We start from the raw sequence: 26,557 nt of genomic DNA on the forward strand, positions 1-26,557 counted from the left end.
AGTTCTGCATTCATCCTGTCCACAACCTAGATGATTTTGTAGATGTCAATTACATTATCCATCAGCTTGCGTCCAAGTGTTCCCCCATATGGAAACTGCTTCATCCCCTGATCATTTTGGTTAATCTTCTGTATATTTTTTCCAGCTCTGCTCTGTCCTTCCTAAAATGTATGGCCTTCCAACAATCTGTTGCCAAGCCATGAACAGAGTAGTGGGCTGGACAGACCAGTGGTCTGACCACTATCATTTTTTATGTTCTTAGGGAACAATTAGAATGGCAGGCAGTATTCCAAATGCAGTGTCACAGCTTTAAGGGTCCACACACTAGATCTATTGCTGCTGTTGTATGTTGCATCTATTGTATGTTGATGGAGTGATGAAACTGGATCCAAGATCCTGGGAGAGCCTGCCCAGTGAAAGAGCCGGGGGAGATAGGGTTAGAGAGTGACATCAGAATGGCACACGGCATCACCTCTAGACATTAAGCTCCTCAAGAACAGGGAATGTACCTACCAACTCTGCTGTACTCTCCCAAGCACCAAGTACAGTATCCTGTGCAAAGTAAGCATTCAATAAATACCATTGATTGATTAATGGCACTAGTTCTGTGTTCCACAAGTGGACTATCCAGCCTCCAAGGGCCTTTGATTGTCTCACTTTTTAATGCATATTTATTATAAATATGGGGAAGCAGCATGATGTAGTGTTATAGAGCATGGACCTGGGAGTCAGAAGGTCGTGGATTCTAGTCCTGGCTCTGCCACTTGTCTGCTATGTGGCCTTGGGCAAGTCACTTCACTTCTCTGTGCCTCATTTGTAAAGTGGGGATTGAGACTGTGAACCCCATGTGGAACAGGGACTGTGTCCAATCTGATTTGCTTGTATCCATCCCAGCACTCAGTACAGTGCCTGGCACATAGTAAGTGCTTAACAAATATCACAATTATTATTATTATTATTATAAGTAACCTTAATATGCTATTAGCTTACAAGAGTAGTTAGAGGTTCACCAGAAAACATAGCTTTTCTTTCTCTGTCTTTTTTTTTTTTTTTTTGATACAGCAAAAAACAAGCTCTACATTGCTGAAGAAAATCTTTGGTTGGGGAGCAGCAGATTGGATGTTTGAGCAGTATAACAGCAAAGAGTTGTGGATGACACCAGGGTGGCAGGTTTTAGTTACAGAGGGAATAGCAGTGTGATTGACAAAGATGGGGAAATTGAGAGGAGGGGAGGGTTTAGGAGGGAAGATAAGTCCAGTTTGGGATTGTGACAAGTTTGGATCCCCCTCTTGCCTTCTGGCTAGAAATAACCTAGCATGGTCCAGTGGATAGGGCACAGGCCTGGGAGTCAGAAGGACCTGGGTTCTAATCTCAGCTCCACCACTTGTCTGCTGTATGGCCTTGGGTGAGTCACTTCACTTCTCTGGGCCTCAGTTACCTAATCTGTAAAATGGGGATGACTACTGTGAGTGCGACTTAGGCTATAGCCAACCTGATTAGCTTATATCTATCCCAGTGCTTAGTGCAGCACCTGGCACAGAGTAAATGCTTAACAAATACCATTAAAAAACAAGAAACCTCAAGAGAGTTTAGACACCCAGGAATGTTTTAGTTTCCAAACCCTAGGAGGCTTTCCCAAAGGGCTGCATGTAATGTATTTATCTGCGCATGGGTTTTGCTCATCTTCCAATCAATCATATTTATTCAGCACTTACTGTGTGCACAGCACTGTACTAAGTGCTTGGGAGAGTACAATACAACAGAGTTGGTAGACATGTTCCTTGCCCACAACGAGCTTACGGTCTAGAGGAGGAGACAGACATTAATATAAATTTTGAATATGTACCTAAGTGCTGTGGGGCTGAGGGAGGGGGTGAAAAAAGCATGCACATACAACTGGAAGGGCAACGCAGAAGGGAATGGGAGGAGAGGAAATGAGGGCCTAGTTGGGGAAGGTCTCTTGGAGGAGATGTGGTTTTAATAAGGCTTTAAAGGTGGGAAGAGTGATCGTTTGTTGGATACGAATAGGGAGGGCATTCCAGGCCAGAGACAGGATGTGGGAGAGAGGTTGGCAGTGAGATGGAGAGTGAAGTGTGCGGGCTGGACTGTAGTAGGAAATCCAGGAGGTAAGGTAGGATAGGTAAGGTAAGATGTTTACTGTCTTCCCAGTGGTAAGCAGATGTCCAGATCTATTCTGAGTAGGTGTTTAATTTTAAATATATTCCTGTTGGGTAGCAGTCTTCCACAGATAACCAGTGGAAACCAAACCAAATCAGGACCACCAAGTTCTAGTCTTTAATAATAATAATAATAATAATGATGGCATTTATTAAGCAATTGCTATGTTCAAAGCACTGTTCTAAGCGCTGTGGAGGTTACAAAGTGATCCGGTTGTCCCACGGGGGGCTCACAGTCTTAATCCCCATTTTACAGATGAGGGAACTGAGGCCCAGAGAAGTTAAGTGACTTGCCCAAAGTCACACAGCTGACAATTGGCGGAGCCAGGATTTGAACCCATGACCTTTGACTCCAAAGTCTGCGCCCTTTCCACTGAGCCACACTGCTTCATTACAGTCCCTAAAAGGGGTTCCCCTCCTTACACTCCTCAAGGAGTCCTGAAGTTGGTCCCCTCTCCTCCACTCTGCCACTTAAACATCTCTATGTCACCTACACACTTAAGTCCTCACACTCTAGGTACTTGGGTACTCACCTTTTCTCCACACCCCTCAACCCCTCTTTTCATACCTTTAAATTGTGTAACTTTGTCCTACATGTGATTTATTTCATGTGTCTGTCTCCCCAGCTAGGTTTTAATCTCCTCGAGGGCAGGAATCATTACTACTAACTCTATTGTACTCTTCCTAAGCATTTATTGCAGTGCTCTGCACAGAATGTGTGCTTAATAATACCAATGATTGATTAATTGAGATGACTTGGATTTTGCATTTTGTCAATGAACTTCAGTTCCTCCTATTCTTATGCTGCACCATTAGAGTCCAGTCCCCCAGAAGTCTGAAGCCTAAAAATCCCATTTTCCTGCTTCTACTTTATAATTAGGCAGTTTTTGCCTAGTTTCCTAAACTGGATAACTCACTCCCTGTATCTCATGTGCTTCTATAATTGGTTCACCTTGATTATCCAGATGGATTGAACAGGTCAATATTTATTCATTCAATCGTATTTATTGAGCACTCACTGTGTGCGCTCAATACTTAGCACCTAATGTGAATTATCTTTGGTGGCTTTGTGTTCCTCCATCTCCTTTTTGACCTGGTAGGTGTATGGCCATGTAGATGAGGTTTACATTGGGGAAAAAAGTTTTTCCAGTATTTTCCATTGTCTCTTACTTTAACAACCATCCAGATAATCTTGCTTCCTCCTGACCGCTCCTGAAGTTTTTAGCCTTTTAGCATTTTCTCTTTCCACAACCCAGTTATAGGATCAAATGTAGGTGGCCATCTTACAGATGTGTTGAGTTTGAGGACGGGCAAGTCATCCACATGGAAATTTGCTTAGAACAGTGTTTAGCACATAGTAAGCACTTTACAAATACCATAATTATATGATGATGATGATTATATTCTGAAAGGCAAGGGAATGTGGGATTGGATGGTCGGGGAAGGGGGTCAGGGCAAGAGAGGTAGATTTCTGAGTCATTCATTCAATCGTATTTATTGAGCATTTACTGTGTGCAAGAGCACTGTACTAAGCGCTTGGGAGAATACAATACAACAAACAGATACATTCACTGCTCATAATGAGCTTACAGTCTAGAGGACTAGAGTCATCTACATAGAGGTGGTAGCTGAAGCCAGGTGAGTGTATAAGGTCTCCAAGGGTGAACATACAGGCAACTCAGCACACAGCCTTGCAGAGTACAAGTGCTTAGTACAGTGCTCTGCACACAGTAAGCGCTCAATAAATATGATTGAATGAATGAATAAATTGATACGTACATAAAAGTTTCAGGGTGCAGTGACTACATAATGAGAAGCAGCATGGCTCAGTGGAAAGAGCACGGGCTTCAGAGTCAGAGGTCATGGGTTCAAATCCCGGCTCTGCCGCTTGTCAGCTGTGTGACTCTGGGCAAGTCACTTCACTTCTCTGTGCCTCAGTTACCTCATCTGTAAAATGGCGATTAAGACTGTAAGCCCCACGTGGGACAACCTGATCACCTTGTATCCTCCCCAGTGCTTAGAACAGTGCTTTGCACATAGTAAGCGCTTAACAAATGCCATCATCATTATTATTATTATAATACTGAGGTGGCTGTTAGAAACAATATGACCTGGGGATAAGGAAATTAAACCAGAGAGAGTTGCAATCTGGTGGATTTGAAGGAGGAGAAAGTTCCAGACAGGGGTCAGAAGTAGGAAGGGCCAGAGGCAGGGTGAAAACAGGACTCGAGGGGTAGCAGTGATTTATATTCAACACAAAGAAGAATAAGTCGACTCTAAGTCCTGTGAGACACTGAAACTGACTCCCCAAAATGACTGTGGCCTCTTTCTCTGGAGAGTTTTAATAAAGGTTGACTACTAACTGTCAGGGATGATTTGAGAGTGATGTTGATAAGAGGCAGGGGGATAGACTTAGATCAATGCTTCACAAATTATTTTTTTAAACCAAGATGAAGTTATGAGGCTCGATCCAAAGAGAAGATAAGAGAATGTCTTTGGATGCCCTCTCCCCCCGCCCCCCACCCCCACCATCACCACAGGGAGCTGGAAGAGGGAGTTGTTCTCACAGACCAAGCCTTGGGTATTTGATGTATGTTGAAATGGGCTCACAGTGTATGTGTGTGAGCATGTTTGGGGGTGTGCCCACGGGTGCTTAGTAAAATCAAGCACGAAGGCACTCAAATTGCCAGGTACACACCTGGGAGGTTGCCACATCACGTCAGCTCTGAACTGCTAGTCTAGATGACCCGATGAGCTTCCTTCCAGTCATGTTAGTCTACATTTAAAGGAGTCTGAAGCTCTCACAAGAATGAGCCAACATCCCTCAAATAAAACTTAACGAGGCTTAACTGTGAGGAACAGGAAAAAAGCATGGAACAATGACAGAAAAAGCAATTCCAACATGCGGCCTCATTTAGCTATTGATAAAATGATGGTCCCATTCTTCTAGATCCTGGAAACATTTGTTTCAAATCCTAAGCAGCTCAGAAGTTTAAGATTTCCTTGTAAAATGGCAAGTGATTCCAAAAACCCCCAGACACCCCAGAGATTAATCATTTTGGGTACTTCAAATTTTGAAGAGTACATCATGGAATAATTCCAGCTATTTTTTTTATTTGATATTTGTTAAACACTTATTAGGTTCCAGACACTGTACTAAGCGCTAATCAAGTTAATCAGATTGGACATAGTCCATGTGCCACATGGAACTCACAGTCTTAATCCCCATTTTACAGATGAAGTAAAGACACAGAGAAATGAAATGACTTGCCCAAGGTTGCTCAGCAGACAAGTGGCATAGCCAGGAGTAGAACTCAGGTCCTTCTGACTTCCAGGCCTGTTGTGTATCCACTAGGCCATGCTGCTTCTCTACTAGAATGCTTAGAATAGAATGCTTCCTAGATATCAGTTATTGGTACTTGTAATATAAAATCAAGTGAATTCACCGCCTTTGTCTTCTCAATAACTTCTCAAATTTATCGTCTCTGGAGGAACATTAGCTACATTACTTCAGTTGAGCTATGTCTTTATCTCAGAAGTGAGTCTGTAAATTAATTTAGGCAAAGCTTGTGCTTCTTCTATCTTTAGAGACTCTTCAGAGGTGTTAAAAGAGTGTCTAAAGGTGTCACCCGGGTGGAAAACACACCTCCAGACAATACTGCAAAGGAGAGGCAGATGGGCTTTGTTGCTTGCAGCCAACAAGATTATGGGTAGAAACCTGTTTGCCTTTTGCGACACCCCAGCCAAGCTGTACAAATATTCAGAGCAACCGGTGCTGAATAATGCATATCTGTACTAGGCTCTAATTCTCAAAACTTAAGGCTAGAGTTCCTTACCTTGAATCCTATAATTCCCACTAGATATGTCGACAAAGGCATATGAGGGCAAAAAGTAAAAAAAGAAAAAAAAAATCCTCCTTTGTTTAGTTCCAGTTTGATCCTGGGTAGAACAGTGCCCTTGTTACCAGCTCAAGGAGGTATCTTACTTGTTTTGCAACCCATTTTTCACTGCACTTGGAAGTGTCCATTTGTGGTGTGTGAATGAACTCCCTTCCTCTGTTCTCCCATTTGATGGGAAAATGGTTTCTTCCAGCCATCACCGTGGATCACTGTTAGTTGTCGGGAGTCCCCGGACACCATGAAGGGAGAATTAACTAGCCTGAAGTTTGATATCAGGATCTGATAGATCATTTTGAAACATTTAGCTGCTGTATCTGAAAAGGAATCATAGCGGGGCCCAACCATGTTGCTTTAGGGCTGAGCAGGGACTTTTATCACATTTGTTGGAGTGTTGTTGTGTTTTATGGTATTTAAGTGCTAACTGTGTCAGGCACTGTACTAAGTGTTGGGGAAGATACAAGCTAGTCAGGTTGGACATATCCCACCTGGGGTTAAACTACCATTTAAAGATGAGGTGACTTACACACAAAGATGTTAAGTGAGTTGCCCAAGGCTCACAGCAGACAAGTGGCAGAGCTGGGATTAGAACACAGATCCCTCTGACTCTCAGGCCCGGGCTCTTTTAAAATATTCCTCTTAAACCTTGGCCTACAAGTTTACTACAACAACATGGAGGCTCTTTTTTAATCAAGGAGGGTGTTTTAGGGACATAGTAAAGGAAAAGAAAAAACTTTTATAAAGATCCCTGAAACAAATGGAAAATTTTCCAAAAGAGAATCGCAGTAAAACTTGCATAGGAATCATCTGAATTTGAAGATCACCTCCTTAAAAAAGCCACATTTTCTGAGCACCACATTGATTTCTGGCAGGAATATTGTATTTTGAATCTGTATTTTGAATAATGTATTTTGAATGTATTTTGAAGCAGATTCAATCTGCTTTAAGGGTTGAAGGTTCTTACAGTGGAATAAACCTGCATAAAGGCAATAGTTCAAATTGCACTGTAAATAAAACCCACGACGATAATAAAAATTATGGTATTTAAGTGCTTACTATGTGCCAATCACTGTTCTAAGTGCTGGGGTAGATACAAGACAATCGGGTTGGACACAGTCCCTGTCCCACGAAGGGCTCACTGTTTTAATCTCCATTTTACAGATGAGGGAACTGAGGCACAGAGAAGTGAAGTATCTTGCCCAAGGTCACACAGCAGACAAGTGGCAGAGCTGGGATTAAAACCCATGACCTTCTGATGCCCAGGCCCATGCTCTATTCACTAGGTGATGCTGAGCTTCAAAATGATAAAGACATTTGGTCCTCTAGGTTTGCCATTTCACCAAATCCACCTTGATAATAAGGAACTTTGAGGGATTTTGAGTCATCTCTGAAACACGTGACCCAAGGATGGTGGATATCTTTGAAAATTCCTCTGCAGATTACCTGCAACTTTGTGTTCTGGAATTACCTTAAAAATTGGCAAGTCACAGGAGTTATGAATAGGGGGAGGAACTTTCAAAACTTGATCTTATGGTCTTGTTCCCTCTGTTGCCATGATCAGGGCCATTGGAAGATAATACTGTGTCTGCCACTCTTATTAGGCAACCCAGCCTTCTAGCAGCTGTGTGAGGGTCTTAGAGAATTCCGACTATCTCCAAACTTGGGGGTGTGGGTGTCTGAGATTTTAGTTACTGCACAGAAACTTTTGTTAGAATTTAAAACAAATTCTGGGATTTTTACAACTAAATTATCTCTCCCCCCACCATCCCCCAAAACACACACACACACACACACACACACACACACACACACACACACACACACACACACACACACACACCCTCCTCACCCCCCCCCCCCCCCCCCCATCTAAATTTATGAAATGTTTGAGCATGCCTGCTAACCCCCGTGGTAAATTGATTGCCTGGATTATTCTTCTTTGCTTCTTTGGCATGTTCTTTTTATATTATTTGTTTTAGAAACTACCATTTTTTGGTGATTCAAGTGTTTTGGGTCATTAAGCAAAGTTGTTTCAGCAACTCTGAAGCATGAAACCTGAGGTTTTGACTCCCAGCAAGCTTTCCCAAACAAAAGCCAGTTTGCCTTTCTGGAGAATGGTGCTTGAGAAGGTTGGATCATGGTTAGCTGTAAAACACCGAGAGACAGGAAGGTTTCTTTTCCCAAACAGGTGCTATTCCCGGAATTGCAATTGGAACCATGCTGAGTTCTCCAAAAGATAATCATCACCAAGTTATAGACAAACACTTATAGGCCCTCCTATTTTAATCTCTGGTTATCCACAATGCTGTTTCTGGAGATAATTGACAGGCTGATAGTACAACATGCAGGAAAATAGAAAAAAAAGTTACATATCTTTTCCCCATATCTTTTATTTCTGGAATCCAACAACCTGGTTACCTACATTCCTGGTAGCTCTCCAGTTTCTCTTCACACAAAAATTTGTGGCTATAGTGATGAATTGGTATGAAGTTTAGCTTCCTCTTTGTACCCAGTTCTCTATTGTTGAATGAGGCCATAAATACTGTGCTGACAGGGACTTTAGGAATGTGCATTTGGAATCTGCGGTGTATTTTTGTTGCTTTATTCCAACTCTTGCCATGACTAGATTTTGTTTGTTTAAACCTTTCCTGAGTATTTTCTCACTTAGCTGAGTGTGTGTTTCAAAGTTAATGTTCTCCTAAAATAATTGTGTAATTGTGCACTATGGGGTGACAATGCAATTGAAATTGATGTTGGCCTAAAACACTATTTCATAGTTAGCCACATGGCATGTGTTTCATTGCTGTTTTCTCTAGGACACAAGTCTTAGCTAAATTTGTCTCATAGGGGTTTATTGAGCACTTACACCATGCAGAGCACTATACTAGGCACTTGGGAGATTACAAGTAAGGTACCCAGTCCCTGGTCTTAAGGAGTTCACAATCTAGTGGGGGAGGTGGACAGATAATAATAATAATAATAATAATAATAATAATGGCATTTGTTAAGAGCTTACTATGTGCAAAACACTGTTCTAAGCACTGGGGAGGATACAAGGTGATCAGGTTGTCCCACGCGGGGCTCACAGTCTTAATCCCCATTTTACAGATGAGGTAACTGAGGCACAGAGAAGTTAAGTGACTTGCCCAAAGTCACACAGCTGACAATTGGCGGAGCTGGGATTTGAACCCATGACCTCTGACTCCAAAGCCCGGGCTCTTTCCACTGAGCCACGCTGCTTCTCATGCATACTGTTTATATACAGTCAGCCTAAGAGTTCAACTTGCAAATAATTGGCTGTTGCGAGAATATGGGTAAATGAATGAAAAAGTTGATATCTACCTAAATACTAAAAGTGGTTGACTATACATACATACAAAAGTGCTAAGAGAGGCCGTTTGGCTAACACTGAGAAGCTGAGAAGCAGCGTGGCTCAGTGGAAAGATCCCGGGCTTTGGAGACAGAGGTCATGGGTTCAAATCCCAGCTCCACCAACTGTCAGCTGTGTGACTTTGGGCAAGCCACTTAACTTCTCTGGGCCTCAGTTACCTCATCTGTAAAATGGGGATTAAAACTGTGAGCCCCCCATGGGAACTTGTAACCTCTCCAGCACTTTGAACAGTGCTTTGCACATAGTAAGCGCTTAACAAATACCATCATTATTATTAAACAGTTTTTAGGCAAATTTTGAAGATGAAGAGAGCTTTGAAGCTGGACAGAGCTGGATTTGAAGGGGGAGGGAGTTCCAGGCAGGGTGAGGGTTATGAGAAAGTGGTCAGAGATGGGAGAGTCAAGAGTGAGATACGGTAAGAAGGCTATCTTGGGAGAAGTGAAAAGTGTGAGCTGGGGTGTAGCATGTGAACAGAGCATATGGAGGCCTTGAAACGTGCCAAGAAAGGTGTACATTATAAGATTTGGGAGTCAATGGAGAGAAAAAAAGTTGATTAATTTACACCCCAAATGAGACTAGGTAGAACAATTCAATCCTATACCAGTGATAAGATATTGGCAACTTTTGCATTCAGAAATCCCCAAATCCTAAGTAATGATGGGGGTCATTCACTGAACAGTTTCAAGGTAGCAGTGTACATAGTACTTTTTAAATTCATAATTTACTTTTAAAATTCATAATGGTGAACCAATGCTGGTAAGCTCAAATTGCTTTTTTAAAAAAAATTGCGATTTAACCAATTTAGATCCACTACCTTGAGAGGACCTGTTAAATAGCACCAACACAATTAGTGAATCTTTAAGTGAAGCTATTGACTTCTTTGGACAATCCCTCTACTCTTCTAGTAGGTGGCACATTTAAAAGACTCCATTTATAATCCTGGGCATGTTTTTCAAAATCTTGGAAATTCATCTTAGAGTTTTTTGGGTTTTTTTTAAATAGATGGTTCTACAGGGCAACCCATTTTCTTTATAAAAGCCCATCACAATTTGGGAGAAGTTTTAGAGACTTGTTTTCCAAGGTTGTGTCTCTTTAGAAGAACTTAAGGCAATAACTGGGATTTTTGTATGCACATAACAGCAAAAGAATAATAGTACATGTGTCCTAAAGACCATAAATGAGCCTCTTTGGATGAAGCAGGCTGTAATCCAAAAAGCAGTTACTTAGCATTGATGTCTTTCATAATGGTAATTTTAAAGAGTCAGGTGGCAATGTAGCACGAGATCATGAATAACATATTTTCCTGCCATTATTTATTAATGAGATTAGCGATTTGGAAGAAGCAAGGAGCAATTTCATTTAGGTCTTCCCATGGATGTAGATGGAGAGGAGAGTGGGGAGTAATACTAGTGAGCCCCATGTGGGATGTGGACTGCATCCATCCCGATTAGCTTGTATCTACCCCAATGCTTAGTACGGTGCCTGGCACAAGGAAGTGCTTAAGAAATACCATTTAAGAAAGTGTGAAGTTTGCTGTGCGGAAATGTGATTGAAGCCTTAAAAATGCATCCATAGTAGAAAATGGTTCAGAGGGATCTGCCACTTATCTTCTAGGATATTTATTTAACAACTGGGACCGTCCCCTGAGAGTCTCTGAATTTTGATCAACCAATCAGTGGTATTTATTGACAGCTTACTGCCCTTGGAAGAGTACAATATAACAGAGTTGGTAGACACGTTCCTTGTCCACAATGAGCTTGCAGTCTAGAGGGGGTGAGAATGTGCATGTAGCGGCTTAGTTTCAAAGGTCATTGCTTCAGTTCTCCAGTGACTCTGGCAGAAGGCTCTTGCAAAGTCTACTAAGGAAAGGCCACTGGGGTAAATGGAAATGTTGGCTGGCTTCCTGAAATGAGTTTTTATATATATTTGTCAAGTGTTTATTTTGTGCCAGGCACAGGCTTTGGAGTCAGAGATCATGGGTTCAAATCCTGGCTCTGCCAATTGTCAGCTGTATGACTTTGGGCAAGTCACTTTACTTCTCTGTGCCTCAGTTACCTCATCTGTAAAATGGGGATGAAGACTGTGAGCCCCACGTGGGGCAATCTGATCACTTTGTACCCTCCCCAGCGCTTAGAACAGTGCTTTGCACATAGTAAGCGCTTAACAAATGCCATCATTATTATTATTATTGTTATTATTGCAAACAACATCAACAACATGCAATCAACCCACCAGTGTGGAAGCAATGCTTGTCACATTACACCTTGTCTGGGCAGGATATGGGTAGAAAGTAACCAGCAGTTGGATAGCCAATCACCTTCTACATGGTGAGCAGAAGTAGGATATTTTAAGACAATTGTTTTGTTCCCATTTAAAGAAAAGAAGAATCAAAATCTCAACTGAATCGCATAGCTGTAGGTAGCTGGGAGACAATATTATAGCAAAGACCAGCCTGGCGTATATGAATGAAATATGGGGTGACTCTGTTAGAGGGGTAACCTCTTGAAGAGAGTGACATCAAGAAGCAGAAGCAGAACTGATACTAGACACTGTGGGTAATAAACACTATAGCACTTGATGCGGAAAGGATTGTAGGTCACACGCATCAGCCTTATCAGTCACACTTACACACATTGATAAAATCTCATAGGCACGTCATATTCCAACCCTGAAGGACAGCTCTGTACTAATGCTTTGTAATAGTCCTGGAAAAATGGATTTTTCTAAAGTAATATCCATTTACTTTCTCTCTCTCTCTCTCTCTCTCTCTCTCTCTCTCTCTCTCTCTCTCTCTCTCTCTCTCTTCCCCCCCCCCCCCCCCCCCCATCACCCCTTTCCCTTTACCCCTTCCCCTCTTAGAAATGTGCCAACTATAGTGGTCATGAACAGGGATAGAGAGGTGTATACACTTCCAGAAATCATTCCTCTACTTTTTTTTCCCATGATGAAACATGGATCCAGGCTTTCCTACCCTCCCCCAAATCTATTATTCCACTTTTCTTTTTTGAATACCAATTCGTTTGATACTAGGCTACAGTTGAAGCAGAACATAGGAGCTGACCATCACAAGGAGGTTCAATCAGCTGAACATCTAATCTTGTCTGGGTTTCTTTTGTTGTCTGCCAAGTTTCATATGAGTTTTAATTATTTAAGTTACTTATAAAGCCCTTTGTAGAGAGTATAAAAAATGGATCCCCCAAATGACTCTCTATTAGTCACTAGCTTGGGTCACTGAAAGAATTTTCTCACCCTTTTGAGTAACATTAGATATGCTCTCTCTCTCTCTCTCTCTCTCCTCTCTCTCTCTCTTTCTCTGTGTCTCTCATGCACTCTGTACTTGTTACAGTCTTGCTTTTTGGAATTCTGCCTTGCTTGTTGGGGGTGTCTCTCCTTGATTCGTCTAAACTCCAGACATACTTATTTTCCTCGGCTGGTTTTTTTTGCGTAATTATTAACTCACCAGGAAAAAATAACTTTCAATTTTGGTGTTATTTTAAGTCCTTTGAGATTTCTCAGCATGATAGAGTCCATAAAATTTAAGTTGTGATTTCTCTATCTTGGAAGAGGTTTCTAGAAAACAAAACTTGAGGGGCAGTGTGTAATGTAAAGAAATGGCTTGGATGAAGCTAATGCTTATAAGCAAACATTTGCTAATGATACTGACATTTTATTTTTTGCAAATAATAACAGTAGTTATTCTATATTTGTCTAATATAAACATAGCACTTGGTACTGTACATTATATGCAAGGACATGATTGAGGATTTTCTAAGTCACATGGACAAGACAATTCAGACATGAAGAATAATCCAATTAGAGTCATAGTGAGTTTACTTGATCTTCTGTGTCACCAAACCAATAAATAAGGACAAGCAGCTAATGTATATAAATGTGAAATTATAAATCTAAATTCAGCAAACTGAAAGAGAACCCATGGGAGAGTATGAAAGAGAATTTAAGAAAGTTAAATCCAAATTTGAATGTTCCTTCTAGACTTCAATTATGTTGTCTTGCAAAAAACAAGACTTCCCCACTTGTCACCTCACTTCTACCTCTCACCAGCCTGGCACTCATCCTTTTGAAAAAGGAGGGCAGCAAGTCAAATGAGGGTACCAAGAGTGAAGGAGCCAAAGTATGGGGAAGTTGGTAGGGTTTCAAGCTGCTCCCTGTGATGAGGATGGACAACCTAAGGCTTCCCCCATCTTGTATAACTCACATAGGGAGTGGGATGTGGCTGCAGAGTTCTTCTGAAAAGGAAATCCTCCAATCAGTGTAGCCACCAAATCAGGGTCATGGGTAGGAGAGTCGTGAGCACATTTACCGTACAACTGGAGAGAGGGATCTAAGCCTTGGTTACAACTCAACAGGAGATCAGTATTCAATTGGGAAGTTTTCCATGTGTTGGAGCATGGCTTAACAGAAAGAGCCCTGGCCAGGGAGTCAGGTGGCAATCAGGGAATCAGTCAGTCTATCAGTTGTATTTATTGAGCTCTCACTGTGTGCAGAGCACTGGACTAAGTGCTTGGGGGAGTACAATATAAGAGCTGGTAGACATGTGGGTTCTAGTCCTGGCTTTACCACTTTTTAATTGCGTGACCTTGGCCAAGTCACTTAACTTCTCTGTGCCTCAGTTTCCTCTCCTGTAAAATGGGGATTCAATGCCTGTTCTCCCTTCTGCTTAAACTGTGAGCCTCATGGGTAACAGGGACTGTGTCCAACCTGATGATCTTTCATTCATTCATTCATTCATTCAATGGTATTTATTGAGCGCTTACTTTGTGCAGGGCATTGTACTAAGTGCTTGGAAAGTACAATTCAGCAACAGAAACAATCCCTACCCAAGGGGCTCACAATCTAGAAGCATCATTAATAAAATAAATAGAATAATAAATACGTACACATATACACAAGTGCTGTGGGCATGGGGGGGGTAGAGCAGAGGGAGGGAGTAAGGGTGATGGGGAGGGAAGGAGGAGCAGAGGAAAAGGGGGCTCAGTTTGGGAAGGCCTCCTGGAGGAGGTGAGCTTTCAGTAGGGTTTTGAAGGGGGGGGCGTAATCTAGTAGAGCGCTTGGCACATAGTAAGTGCTTAACAAATACCATCATCATCATCGAAAGTGCTGCATAAGACAGCCAGAGTGATTCTAACACTGTTGAGAGCTGTTGGTTCCTTTTCTGGGTATCCATGAAGGAGGTATTCAATGGGTTTTACTGAGGGCTCACTACGCATAGAACTCTGTCCTCTTTAACTCTATGAACTTTGGGGCAACATACTAGAGCTCTTCTTTAAGAAAATGTCATTTCCAGTCTAGCCCTGACTGTTTGACCAAGAGGACCTAGAATGCAAGCAGACAGGTGTACAGCTAGCATGTGTTAATGATTTAGGACTTGTAAGCCTTTTTGGATGCTTCACCAAGATTATCACCGCTGCCCTAGACTCCCACAAAGAAAAAGACATGATCACAGAAGATTGTGAAACCTTAATGTCTTTAGTTGGAAAAAATCCAAGCTCAGAGTCATCCAAAAACACTTCAAAATGAAACAGGAGCCCTGCAATGGTAACAGTACAGTGAGGCCAGACTTAATGGTCCTCTGAATAATTTATTTTTTTTTCTGAAATAAAGCAGTCAAAAATGCAGAAAAAATAAAGAAATAGAATCACAAATTAGAAGCAGCATAATGTGCTTTAGAGCCCTCAACAAATAATGCTATGGGTGGCAGCATACACTTTAGATAGATTTAATCATCTTCATTTAACCTTATTTTTCATGGATCAGTTCTGAGGTCACATGGACTCCCAATAGTCCAGTACTCTACGTACCTCAGGGAAATGCAACATCAGTGGCATTTGATGTCAAATATGGTTTGTGGATAACATTGATGAAACTACTCCAGGAGCTGGTTGTGTCTTCTGGGGCAGGTCCATGTATCAGTCATGTAAAAGGTTTGGACACCGCAACAGCCTCATAGAACCTTAATTTCATAGGAGGTTTGAGGCCCTGCTATCAACACAAGTTTGCTTTGCAGGCTTCTGAAGGTCATGCTCGTTTTTTCTGTTCTATTTCCTGCCTTTTTAGCCATTCTATCTCTTTAACCATAGCATACTGCCTATGCAGCAGATTTCAATGACTTCTCCCAGTTCCGTGTTACCAGTGAATACCATTGGTTTGATAAAGGCCCTCTCGGGTGTAAACTGTACACAACTTCTGCTTTCTGCAGACTTATTGTCAGACCAAGGCGATTTTCTAAATACGCAAAGTGATTACTAATCATTTGCATGTCTTCTTGCAGCCTTGGAGCCAGTGTCTCAAAGTCAGGTTTTAGAGGATGCTTATAGCCTGTTAAGCTGGAAGAATTTCCCCATGGAACAGAAATGTCTGATTCCAGTTTGCAGGTCTCCCTTTGCATTCTCAAGCATGGAAATAGAGAATAGGTTGAACAGAACTAAAGTTACTGCACAATCTTTCTTCACTCGGTGATGGGGAAAGAGTCAGGCAGGATTCCTTCAACTTTGATTTGACCCTTCAATTGTGGAGAAGTCTAAGAATCTTGGTGAATTTTTCAGGACATCCAAATACGTTTAGCAATTTTCAGAGCTCCAGTCTGCTGATGGTGTCAAATCCCTTTATAAGGCCCATGAACATGATATATAGGTCTTGGTATTGCTTTCTGCACCTTTCCTGTATTTGTCATGCTGCAGAGAGTCACAGTTTGGCCTGAAGCCACCTTGTGATTCAGGTGTCACCCAGTGGACTGTGTTCTTTGATAGTACAGTGCTTTGCACACAGTAAGGGCTCAGTAAATACCACTGACTGACTGATTTGTCAATTCAGAAGGACTCTGGATAGAATATTATCAGCAGTAGACAGCAGTGAGATTCCCCTGAAAGTTTTGCAGTCAGCTTTCTCTCTCTGTCGCTCTAGCTCCCTCCCTCCCTCTCTCTCCTTCCTTCCCTCCATCCCTCCCTCTCCTTCTCTGTTCTTCTTGAAGATGATAGTTTTGAATTCTTGTGGCATTTTTCATGTTATACATATTACATTCAAATGCCACATGCTACTACTATTAATAATAATAATTATGGTACTTGTTAAGTGTTTACTATGTGCCAAGCACTGTTCTAAGTGCTGGGATAGATACAAGCTAATCAGGTTGGACACAGTTCCTGTTCCACATGGGGCTCACACCCTTGATCCCCATTTTACAGGTAACTGAGGCCTAGAAAGGTTAAGTGATTTGCCCAAGGCCACACAGCAGACATGTGGAGGAGTCAGGATTAGAACCCAGGTCCTTCTGACTCCCAGTCAGTCAGTCAATCATTTACTGAGCACTTACAGTGATGTTACATACATGTTACATACAGGAAAGTTCATGCAATAAACCTGATGATTAGTTCTCATTCATTCATTCAATCATATTTATTGAGCGCTTACTATATGCAGAGCACTGTACTAAGCGCTTGGGAAGTACAAGTTGGCAACATATAGAGACGGTCCCTACCCAACAGCGGGCTCACAGTTCTCCTTCTTGCTGGAGATTTCTGCAGGAATACCATCAATCATATTTATTGAGCACTTGCTCTGTGCAGAACACTGAACTAAGCACTTGGGAGAGTTCAGTGAATTTGAGATATCAACAGGTCATCCAAGCAGAGGTGTCCTGAAGGCAGAAGGAAATGTCTTCCTAGAGAAGGTGAGAGGTCAGGGTTGGAGTGTATAGGTTTGGAGAGGAACTTGGTTCCTCCCCAACCCCCCACCCCCACCACATTTTAAAGCTTGGATTGTGGCAGTTGCTTCTTCAGAAGTAGGAGCTATGGTCATGTGTCCATATTCTGGTCAATTTTCTATATTTTGGAGGAGTATTCTCCTTCTTAATGGTGGAAGGCATTTTCAGGAATAATTATAGGTCCTTGCCATTTGTATGGGGGCCCCTCTTTACCTGTGAAGAGGGTAGTTCAATTTAGGCTACTTAGTGGTGCAGTGCTAATATGTATAAATAGGGCTATAGACCTTCTTTAACAATGAGCAAAATATCTTAGTTTGGTAGTGGTTAGCATATACCTGGTCCTCATGTGTTTTCAATTCCCACCACTGGTCACACTTCTTTTTTTAGCTTGGTCTGATTATCCCATCCCAGGTTTTTGTAGTTCTCTGTTTGTTGTTATCATTCATTCAATTGTATTTCATTCATTCAATAGTATTTCTTGTCCACTTACTGTGGGCAGAGCACTGTACTAAGCACTTGGGAAAGTGCAATACAACAATAAACAGTGACATTCCCTGCCCACAGTGAGCTTACAGTCTAGAGGGGGATCAGGAAGCACTGTGAGTCGCTGATGCATTTTTAAAGTTTTTAAATCTCTAAATTATGTTAGTCAAACCAGTCTTGGTGCTGTCTCTTTGCCTTATCCTCAACCTTGATGGCTGTCTGGTAGACACTGTCAATCAAGCAATCATATTTATTAAGAACCTATTATGTGCAGAGCACTGTACCAAGAGCTTGGGAGAGTACACTGTAACAGAGTTGGTGTCACTGAGAAGTGCACATTTGCTGTGCGGGCTGTAACTTGTAGCTTGGGTTTCTTGTATCAATAAGACTGTTGTGATGTTATCATTCCCCTCTCAGGATTGCTCCTGGAGAGCTTCCAGGACTCTACCAGTCTCAACTATGGGAGGGAGAGTCAAGCAGAGGCTTACCCATTCCATTCCTAGCTTGGGCAGTGGATAGTGAGTGAAAAGCAATCTGCTACAAGTCAAAGCTCACCTGTGCTGGGTAGCAGCATCATGGGAGAGAGTTGATGGAGGAGACTCAAGTTTACTGTGTGGAAGAAGGCAATGGTAAACCGCTCCCATATTTTTACCAAGAAAACTCTACGGATACACTATCAGAACGATTGCAGATGGAGGTGGGGTGTTTTGGGAGAGATGTGTCCATGGAGTCGCTATGGGTCAGAGACGACCTGACAAGCAGGAGACAAGGAAGCTGTCTAAGGAAGCTGATATTAACCTCCTCGATTGGTCTGATGCTGCTTTTTGATACATCAGTGATATCAATAGCTTGAGTTTGGAGCATAGGCGCTGATGGTCAGTTCATCACTAGACCCATTGAATGGCTGCAATCATCCATTTGTCTCTGAGTCCCACTGCCATATGGTGATGCAGTCTATGAGGTGCCATTGTTTAGACCATACATGCATGGCAGGAGATAGTGTTGTTGATTACTGGCTGATATATAGCCCATTCACTGAGCCAAAGTAGTCAATTGCTATTTAGCTTTCCTTTGTACCCAAGCAGAAACATACTAGAGTTTGGTGTATTCTTTTATCATAAAAATCCAGAGGGGACCCTTGACCAAGACCTACTGCTTGCTTTTTTAAAAAAAAAACAAAAAAACAAACAAACTTCGGAATGCCAAAGATTTCACCTTGAACTTGGCTTTATGTGGTAAAGTCACTTGCCCTCTTGGGAATGCACACTTTCTTTGCATCATTTGTAATGTAGATTAATGTGCAACTAAAGGCCCAATCCCTCCATGTGTGTAATTTTCATCGTCGATGAAGGCCGTTATGGGTACGGAAGGGCTGTGAGGTGGAGCCCGAAGGCTCTAATTTCAGCAAACTGGATGTGAGGCCTGAATCCCTGCCCCTTCTTTTCATCCTTCAGTTGGTAATATTTCATTTTTCCACTCCTTAATCCCACCCTCATTTCCAGATCCTGAAACTGCCTCCCTTCATGCTTTTGGTGTATTGTTCAGCTACATTCCCTAGGCATTCAAGAAAGGCATTCGACACAAAAAGGGAAAACACATTTTATTAAAGCAAACATGCACTCCTCAGCACTTTTACTTATCTTATTTATACACTGCAGTGCAGCTTTCTATGACCCAGTGATTATCATTTCCCAGAGCTATCATCATTTTAAAGCTACCTGTTCATCGGGCTTCAGCAGATGGTACTATGCTAGGAGTACTATGAGAGCATTAAAAAAAGAAAAACAAATGAAGAAAAGATGGGCCATTGCAGCAAGAGGAGAAAAAAGTCCCATGCATAGACTCACCCACTGTTCAGTTTTCAGCTGGTTTGTTGCACAGAGGCAGAATGTAACCACCAGGGAAATCAAGGTGGTTGTTTCTCTTGGGTTTTTGTAGGAGGAATGGTAAAAGGAAGAGTTGGGCTAGATTAAAAAATAATCCCATCCGCCAAACTGAGTTTTGCTGATGATAGCTAAGATATGTTTCCCCATCTTGGCCCAAATGAGCGACTCAGGCTCCTTTATTATGGATACTGTTCTAAATAATTGCACTAAATCTGAGTTCACATGGAATACTAGCCCATTTAATTGCCCTTCAAGTGGCTGGATGATTATACTGAGTTTTCCCTTTACTGCTTTACTCCTCTGGAAAGACTCATCTCCCACACCCTCAATCTTTGCATTTTCTTCTGTGGACTATGATTGTGTTTGTGACTGACTACCTAGTATACTCTAGCTGCCATGGAAATTGTAGCCAGTTAAAACAATGAAAGCTATCATTGTCAGTGTAGTGACTAAGTCTTTCCTTTCCTGATGGTGTTCTCTTGGGGATGCCATGGAACAGGGAAGGATGTTTTTATTCTGCCTGAGATAATAAAAGAAAGAGCATCAATCCCTGCTTAGTTTTTGGGAAATACATCATTTGGACCTGTTTCTATTTGTTTCTCCATTTCCTGTTAGTATAAAATCAGTCCTCATTATGACACACTGTATCAAGTGAGGACTGTTCAAATGGACCACCTAATATTATAGCTGGAAACACATGGAACCTCACTAGCAAAATTGTGTTCCAGAGTGATAGGTTTTCTGTTTAATGGACAACATTTCTCCTAGGATCCTCTGGATAGTAATTAATTGGAATCTTTTCAGATGCTGGTGCCAGCCGAATGTTGTAACCGTTTTTTACTGTGGCCCCTTCATAATTTATAGTGTGACCACTCATATTTTATACAGATGGTCTCCCTGAGGTTTAGGACCAAGATATGCCAGAATAACAATGGAGAGGTATCTTCATTAAGAGGATCTTGAGAGATGGGATTTTTTTTACAGTTGGTAATTTAGTACTAGTTAAATTCAGCAAAGGATTCTGCTGCAGCTCCTGGTGAGCAAAGAATAAAGAATAGATCCTTACGATGGTGTTGGAAAAATACAGAGCTCTTTCATATCCATCTACTTGGATGCCAGAAATGGTTATTGCCAATGGCCATTCTTGTTATAACATGTTCTGGAAAGGAAATTGCTGCAGGGAGAATCAGGAAAAAATATGCAACTGGTTTCCTGGGTTAACTCTGAGATTTTTCTACTGGGTAAATATGTATACACATTCATATCTATATGTGTGTGTACACTCATATCTATATATGTGTGTGTGCACACATATGTGTGTGTATATACACACACACACACATACACCCACCCGTGTGTGTGTGTGTGTGTGTGTGTGTGTGTATACATTTGAAGCCCATGGATGATAAAACTGAAGTCCTACATCATAAATTCCCATTTGGACAATTGGTTTTGAGAACCTACATCCAGCAGGCTTATCATTTTGAAGTAAAGTCACAATCAGTAATGGAATCTGCTTGCTTTTCACACACTGAAGTTAGCTCTGATTCTCAGCTTGAAACCTATGTTTAAAAGGTAAAATGCACATACTGTACACTGACCCAGCAAAGCAATAAATATGGAAGTAGGTTTTATGAAGTTACCTACTGACTTTTGAAAACAGAAATGTGCTTTTTCCTCAAGGAGAAATGCTATTTGCGAACATTCCCCTGGCTTCAGTGAGGGCAAAACTCCCTCATTCCTCCATATGAAGGAAGTGAAAGTAAACGTTATTTTCCTTTGTGACTGTGAATAATAACATTTATGCACTGAGATCAGTGTGCTTCTTTAATATGAAAACTGATATCCTGTTTGGATGAGACATTTCCTTGATGCTTAACATAAATTGAGCCCTTAAGCTTTTAACAAGAAATTCTGGGCAATCTTGTTTGAAAGGCTCATGGTGGAGGCTGGAAACATTGCCCTTGTCTTAATTTGGTGCTAAAAGTAGCCTTTTTCATGAAATTGCTGACAACCTTCACTGTTTGGTGTGCAGGAATATTCACTAAAAACATGCTCTTTGGCTCATTCTGATTCTCACTCTTGCTCTCACCAGTTCTACAATAGCAAATTGAAGTGGAGATTTGAGACAGCTATCTGGGTAATATAGTTGGTTTGCCCCCCCTGCAACTTGGGCCCCCCTCCCCAAATCCACTTTCATTTGAAATATCTAGAAGGCATTTTACCTTCAGTTCTTCATTTCATTTTTCTAGTATAGCCCTGGTTTGTCTGCCTGTTTCTCTGTAATGCATGCACACACACACACACACACACACACTCTCACTCACACACTCCCCCTTTTTTATCTGACTCTCAAGTGACATGAGCACAGTTTAGATATTACAAAGCTGAAAGATCAGTATGTTGGAAAAGGAAACACATTTTTCGTCACTCATGGTGACAATTAGAATGACAACAACAAGGCTAGGCTCCTCCATCATTGTTCTTTAATGCTGTCAGCACGAGCTTTACCAGAATTATCCTGTCTGATGCATGAATGGACTTAATCATTTCTCACATTGTTTGATCCAGGGCTCCGAGATGTTTCAGATCGCGAATTAACTCCTTTCTCATCTAAGGAAGTGATCATAGTGATCATAGGCTCAGAAACAATGCTCTCAGTAAAAGGTTAATTCTGAAAATACTAGGGAACATTTGTAGGATGGTTTTGTTCTCTCTCACGAAATATCTCTTTGGGTTGGAGACTATGGTTTGGATGGAATCTATTGTCTGCTTCTCTGCTTAGTTCTGTGACTGCATAGAGGAGCACTGATCTGAGAACATGTTCTGATTAAACTAGAGTGCTTGCTTTTCATGGTGGGCTTGGAATAACATGTACCCAATCCTGGGATTCTAACTGTATCTTCAGACCATGGTGGCTTTATCATTTCATCAGATGCTGGAGAACATGCATATAGAGACACCTAAAATCCTTCCAAGGGGATGGGAACAAGTACTGTGCTTTTCAAAGTACTCTACCTTCTGACACCCCAGAGAAATTTTGATCTGATGCAAGTCAGAGCCTGGGGGTAGTCGCTTATGTGGAAGAGCTTATCCTTTGGTTTACCTCGAGTCCTCCTCTCTGTCCCTTAATCCTTCGATTACTGGAATTATCAGTCTGCTGCTGACAGCCAAACAAACATCCAAGGAGGACATTTATTCATGTCTATAGCTTCCAAAAGGCAAATGGATATCACCTCTTAAGAGGTTTTTCGGGAGAGTGAATGAAGCGGAGAGTTCAGCTCCCTGAACAGAGCTGAGAAGAGAATTAGACCACTAAAAAGTCACTTCAGAAATCAGAATCCAATTGCACTAATGTGTTCATCTGAATTCAGCTTTCTGGCAAGAGGAGGCACCCAGAATGCAGTATTGAGCATGAGAACTGAAACAACTGTCTTTGGAGATCCAAAATGTTCTTCACACACCATTATATAATTGTAGTTCAATAGGTAATAAGTTGATGAAATGGAGGCAATCACAATACTCAAGGAGTCTTTCTGTAGTGAACACCTGAGGGAAACAAGGCTTTTCTGGGTTGCCTTTTTGGAGGCAATGCATATCCTTTTCCACTGTCCTCTCACCCCACTTCTACCTGAAATGGTGCTCAGTCGTATGGTTCAGGGGAACGCTTGTAGAAATTTCAGAAATGAATGGTAGTAGAGTAAGATCAAAGGAAGTTTGAAAAAAAAATCACCAGGGACTCATCAAGCATGACATAAGCAAGACTTGGGGATAGTTCCACATTTTGATCTTTGCTTAACAATGTTTTATTTTGTCAATCAGGTTTTTAGAAAATGGCATATTGACTAACTCTCTTTTCTTCCGAGAACTATGTTGTATCGATGGGTGAAATTCATGGAGGTTTAAAGTATACATGGACGTTGAGCAGCTCTAAAGCAGTAGTAGAACTGCAAAAAGAAGCCACTGTGTTTATGGCATGAAAAGTATTCCCAAGTGCAGTTGATGGAGGTTTGAGAGGGAACTACCCCCCAGACACTGAATTCTTTCTTGAAGCGATGATTGCTTATGGAGATCATTCATTCTTTCACTGTAGTCTCTCGTTAAATGCTCAACATAGGAAATCAAAGCAAAATTTTGAGTGAGTATTCAACTAATTTGGAAGATTTTCAAAAATATCCAGTAATTCAGCTTCTTACATTCAGAAACAATGCTACGTATATCAAGTTACTGCAGACCAAACTAATGATAATAATAATAATGGCATTTGTTAAGTGCTTACTATGTGCAAAGCACTGTTCTAAGCACTGGGGAGGTTACAAGGTGATCAGGTTGTCCCACGGGGGGCTAACAGTTTTAATCCCTATTTTACAGATACGATAACTGAGGCTCAGAGAAGAACTAAGGGATTTGAGTATTAATATCATCCTGCATTCCTTCTAGAGAAAACCTTCTTAGTCAAAAATTCCAAGAGAGTGCCCAAAATGCTATAACCTGAACAGAAAAGTTAGTATATAACGATGACAAAAAGGGAGAAACCCCCAATAAATCATGCCTTAACTGCCCATTTCTCTTCTTTATCAGGATTTACAGAATGCTACTTCTAAGGATAGTCTTATTGTATAATGAAGGTTCTTCATTTAAAAGCTGAAATAAAGTCAATTTTCTATGTAGTCAGATTCTTGTTGAGATTCTGATGCTCACGAAAGGAATGTTGCAGATTCCTTCCATTCATATCAAGCATTTAAATGTTGTTCTGAAGAAAAAAGAAACAAAAGAAAATAAAAATGAATCTATTGTCAGATGGAAACACCACATTTTTACATTATTGATCTATCTATAATTTTCATCTACCCTTCCTTCAGTTGTGTGTGTGTATATATATATATATATATATATATATATATATATATATATATATATATATATATTTCAAACCTGCATTGCATTGCAAAGCTAGATTTAAGTATTTTCAGACTGACTGTACCCATCATTTGCATTCCACTGACTCATTCAGTGCAAAGACATCTGAGCAGAAATACAGCAGATAAAAGAGAAACCATTAATCCAAGGAAGATTACTGGCACAGAATCTTTATCCTGTATCCTCCCTGAAATGAGACAAAGATCTTACTATGTACATCCCCCTGGCTTAGCTTCAGAAAGTAAGCAGTACAGCAGGGTAGACATGGTACTTTTTAAAGGCACATTACATTGGACTGAAGCTCCAACCTCCTGACAGATGGTATAAGAGCTATATTGTTTGTTCCCTGTTCATTTTCTACAGAGGTCTTTTTCTTCTTTCTCTTCCAATCTCCCCACTCCTCACCATATCCTCACACCCTCCACTGTTCTATGGCTTTCTATTTTTTGGAGCTTGGATTCTGAAAGCCTTGAAAGAACCTTAGCACTAGTTCCGGATGGTTTAGTGGAAAGAGTTCTTAAAGGGGTCAGATACTAACTCAGCTTCAGCAGTGACTCTCTGTGTGACCTTAAGTAAAACTGCGAATCTCTCTGTGCCTTATTTTCCCTATCAATCAATAAATCATATCTATTGGCTACTATACCACGGACTTGGGAGAGTACAGTAGGGACAAAAAATGTGATCCCTGTCCCCAAGGAACTGACAGACAAACTGGAGAGACAGATAGATACAGGACATAATCTACAGCCAGAAGGAAAAGGAGAGATACAGCTGATTTGAGCCAGAGAATGGAAATATGTACAAGTGTAAGCTCATTGTGGGCAGGGAACGTGTCTACCAACTCTTTTATATTTTACTCTTCAAAGTGCAAAATACAGTGCTCTGCACACAGTAAGCACTCAAATATGATCGATTGAGATAGTTGCTTAAATAGTAGAGTGCTGGGGTGGTAGTTGGGATAATGTAGCTGAGGAGGAATAATTTTAATAATAATAATAACATTTGTTAAGCACTTCCTATGTGCTAAGCACTACAGTAAGCTCTAGGGTAGATACAAGGTTATCAAGTCGGACACAATCCCTGTCCCACCTGGGGCTCACAGTATAAGGGAGAGGGAGAGCAGGTATTTACTCCCCATTTTACAGATGAAGAAACCAAGGCACAGAGAATTTAAATGGACTTCTTCAAGGTCACACAGCAGGCACATGGTGGAGTCAGATTCAGAACCCAGGTCCTCTGACTCCTAAGCCTGTACTCTTCCCACTAGGTCACGCTGCTTCTCAAAACGTAAAATAAAATAAACCAGAAACAATATGATGAAAATGAAAAAAAGTAAGTAGAAAATAAATCAGAGTATGCCTTCTGTGGGAAGTTGGCAGCTTTGGAGTGGGAAGGGAGTTAATGGAGACAAAACTATCTGAGCCCTCCCTACTTCACAGGATTTTTTTTTTTTTTTGGTGAGGGCAAATGAGATGATAGATGTAAAATAATTTGGAAATGAAAGGGGCTAAATAAATTAAGCAAATTATTGCTGTTGTATCATCCAGACTTCAGTGGAGGCCTTCTGAGGGCCAATTTCCCTGGGTTTGCCAGTGATTTGCTGCCAAATCGAACACAATTCTACAATTGCATACCCACACTTTCTTCTTTAATTTTGAGTAATTTAAATAGCATAAACATTCTGGGAGTGTTCATATTTGCAAACAAGAGGCACTGGGGAGGGAGCTACTTGGGTCCTGCACATAGGTTTTTGTGTGTGAACCCGTCTCGACATAATGGAACAATCTTAGCTGTAGGCACATGCACCAGTACAGGTCAATGAGCTGCATTTGAATACTTTCCCAGGTCTGGAGGTCTAATTACTGCATTAATGCCAATTTGGAATGTACTTTCCTTGTTTAGAAAATATGCGGGCTGAGCAATCTGGTGGGTGGAATGGCTTAACCAGGCCACCTCTCCTAGTCTGCTGATATAGACAAGAGGAACCACCTCACCCCTCCCCTCTGCCCCCCCTCCCCATAAACAGGGGCCTTTGGGGAGGGAGAAGGGAAGGGGAGCAATGGTGGGAAGGAGGTCAGGGGGAT

General features: G+C 41.3%; 1 non-coding gene across 1 annotated transcript; it reads left to right on the plus strand.

Moving 5' to 3' along the window:
- The first annotated feature begins 18,074 nt into the window (after window positions 1-18,074).
- On the plus strand, window positions 18,075-18,212 carry LOC119948408. Its single transcript, XR_005456805.1, has one exon. It is a non-coding gene; the product is annotated as a small nucleolar RNA SNORA7 (small nucleolar RNA).
- Window positions 18,213-26,557: the final 8,345 nt, after the last annotated feature.

This window comes from Tachyglossus aculeatus, chromosome X4 (genome assembly GCF_015852505.1).
Source record: "Tachyglossus aculeatus isolate mTacAcu1 chromosome X4, mTacAcu1.pri, whole genome shotgun sequence".
In the NCBI taxonomy this organism is placed as follows: domain Eukaryota; kingdom Metazoa; phylum Chordata; class Mammalia; order Monotremata; family Tachyglossidae; genus Tachyglossus; species Tachyglossus aculeatus.